Source organism: Alligator sinensis, unplaced genomic scaffold, assembly GCF_000455745.1.
Source record: "Alligator sinensis unplaced genomic scaffold, ASM45574v1 scaffold456_1, whole genome shotgun sequence".
Taxonomy (NCBI): domain Eukaryota; kingdom Metazoa; phylum Chordata; order Crocodylia; family Alligatoridae; genus Alligator; species Alligator sinensis.
Genome location: NW_005842311.1, coordinates 1,593,866 through 1,596,971, shown reverse-complemented (window position 1 = coordinate 1,596,971; position 3,106 = coordinate 1,593,866).

Sequence of the window (3,106 nt, the reverse complement as noted above, 5' to 3'; positions counted from 1 at the left end):
CTCTTGCTGGACAGGAGATTTTTTTTTTTTAAGTTTGTTACAACACGAAAATGAGTTTCAAATATAATGACCATCATCTTATTGAATTAAGAGACAGACCATAAAAGAGCAAACATAAATGTACCTCAGTGGGAGAAGTGGGGGGAAACCCGATTAAAATAGCATCAGTGCTATGTAGAAAAAGGACACAAGCAGCAATGTAATTTCATGTGAGATGCAGGACAAAACTTGAAGATGACAACACAGGATGGAGCTAGAAGTTAAAAAATAAAAGGGGAAAAGAAAGAGGTATGCATACATGTTACGATCCAACAGGATGTAATCACTTCAAGTTTAAATGGCTTTTGAACACATTCACCTAAAAGAGTTAATATTGCTTTGCTGGTCTCTATGTTATACAGGCATTTCTAATGATTGGCATGAATACAATTACTTATAAGTACCTTAATTCACAGAAATGTAATAAATTGTTTGTGGCCAGCAGGAAAAGTAATATGTCCAACACTGAAAGACTATTAAGAGTAATGGAAGTGATAATTACCCAGTTTTATATTTATTTAAACCTTTTTCTGCTCCTGTTCACCATGAAACATATTCATACATTACAGGGCAGCCATTCCTGTTATCATTGTTCTTTATCATTACAAAATGTATAGATTTTCATGTTTCTTTTTTCCTTCTTTTTTTAACTTAGTTATTAAAGGGTCAGCTATAGTTCTTAATATGAGTAGGATTTTTCCCTCCTTGGAATCAATTGAAGGGGACCAAAAAAGTCAGTTTATAACAGATCTTTATAACAGATCTTTTACCATAGAAGAATTAACTGAATATCTGGAGTCCATTGTTCCCTTGTTGGTGACTAGGAAGATACCCAGAACAGGGGAATGCTTTGGAGTAGAATCCCTATTAAACTGTCCTGATCTTTTTCATAAGGAAAAGATTCAGGGGATAGAGGTTGGTATTACTGCATCTGTGTTTTACTGTACTATTCCAGTACCAGTAGCTTCAGCCAGGAGGTGCAATAGGCCTCCGTTTTAGCTTTTAACACCTTTTAACAATTGAGCCCAGATCCTTTGTTTACATCAGCATTGTTCCATTCACCTCAAATATTGCTATCTATTATTTGTGTTAACTTAGCACCAAGAGGCCTCACTCAAGGACCACTGTGTGCTAGTTACAGCATTAATAAATAGCAAGAAACAGTCCGAGCCCTAAAGAGGCTGCAGTCAGTGATGTTGTTTGGATCTGCATCAGCTGAGGCCCTTGGGTAATACATGAAGTAAAGAGTTGGATTCTTTTTATAGTGTGACATATAAAGGGTCTATTTTGGAAGTACTGCACTTTATTTAAAAACACACTGAGAGTGAGAAGACTTGTCATATGGATTTTTATTATCTAGACATCTGGAAAGATATCTCATATAACATTGCCAGCAGTCCTTGCCCCTGAGACAGATTAAGGCTCAGTTTTTCTCTTGTGAAAGGTCTGAATGTTAGTCTTTAAAAAGGTAACCGTATGGTACTTAATTTTATAGCGTTCGAGCATTCTGATTTTTCTGGAAGAGAAACCTCTTCAGTGTATAGAGTTGCAAATATGTTTTTCTGTTGCCTGTTGCACTGTAACACTTATCATAAGATTTAGTTTCTTTTTTCTGTTTTAAAATCACTTCCTGCTCTGTGCATCATTCGTATATTTAAATGCTAAGATTTTTTTCTTAGGGAGCTTATCTTGAAGAAATCTCTTAGCTTCTCGAAACGGAGGAAGCATCAGCATGAGGAAGGGTATTTATACCTGAAAGCTTGTAAAGAAGAATTTTTCCAATGATTTGAGTGGGTCTAATAAAAGATTAGATTTACCCAAAGAACCTTGTCTGCCTATGTCCTTAGACCAACATGGCTACAACCTATACCCCTGAGTCAATGAGGCCAGAATTTCATGGAAAATTTCCACATTGAAATCCAGGGTTTTACAACATTGTGCCTTAAACACCTATTACAGTAGTTATCTGTTCTAATCCCTTTACAGTTGCCTTAAGCCCTAATGAATCCCCTTCCATAAGGAACCCAAACAAAAGGGCATTATTTAAGGACAAGACTGGGAGGATGGTTATGTGGAGGTATACCACTCAATTTATCAGCAGGGTTTGAGCTTTAAACATGTAATCTGACACCAGAGATACTTACTACTTGAGATTCTTTGCACAAAAAAAGGCAATAGCCACATCAGCTGGCAGCACAGCAGTAGTAGCTTATTATCTATGTGGACTGGAATGAACACAGAAGTATTCCCATCCCTTCATGCAGGCAATGGAGACCTGCCCACAGAGAGGATATTTTAGTCCACTTAACACTTATCCAACACAGGTTGGATAAGTGCCAATAGTCTGTCATCAGCTCTGGTTGTCCAATTAGCTTTTGCACATGTTCTAATTTGGTGAGATTTTTACTCCTAAATAAAGTTAAATTAATTCACAGCAAATTTCTCGCTTTTTGGTATATTTGCATATTATCTGAAAACGCTGCCAAATACATTGAAAATTAAATTTGAGTTTAGCAATCTGCCTGTTTATATTGCCTGTTGCAAAAGTTAGATTTATACTGTGCAATTCATGTACACTACACAACAATTATTTGACCTAAATTATTCAAGTTCAATTCCTAATTAGAGTTGTAACTGGGAAACTGATGGTTTTAAGCTAGGGCTAACACTTTTTTTTTCTTTTTTTTTTTTATTGTGGTTGATACTGGTTAGCCAAAAGGAAATACAAGCTAACCAATAGCACAGGGTAATAATGTTACAGTCAAATACAGAAGTCCAAATTGGGGTTTAGGAAATGTCTGAAGATCCAAACTAAAAATCTTCTTTTGTATGGCTTTGTACTACCATAGCTTTAGCACCAGTCAATTTACAGAATACAGATGCTATGGCTTTATCTACTTTCAAACATAGGTCATGCTTGGTGAAAACTAGTTAAGGATGCTAACTAGTAACAGTGAACAACTCAGAAACCAGACGTGAAGGAAATGTATCACAGGCATGGCCACATGATAGCTCCATTCAACAGCTGGTAGCAGCAACTGCTGTTTTCTACCGTTAAGTTCTTGCA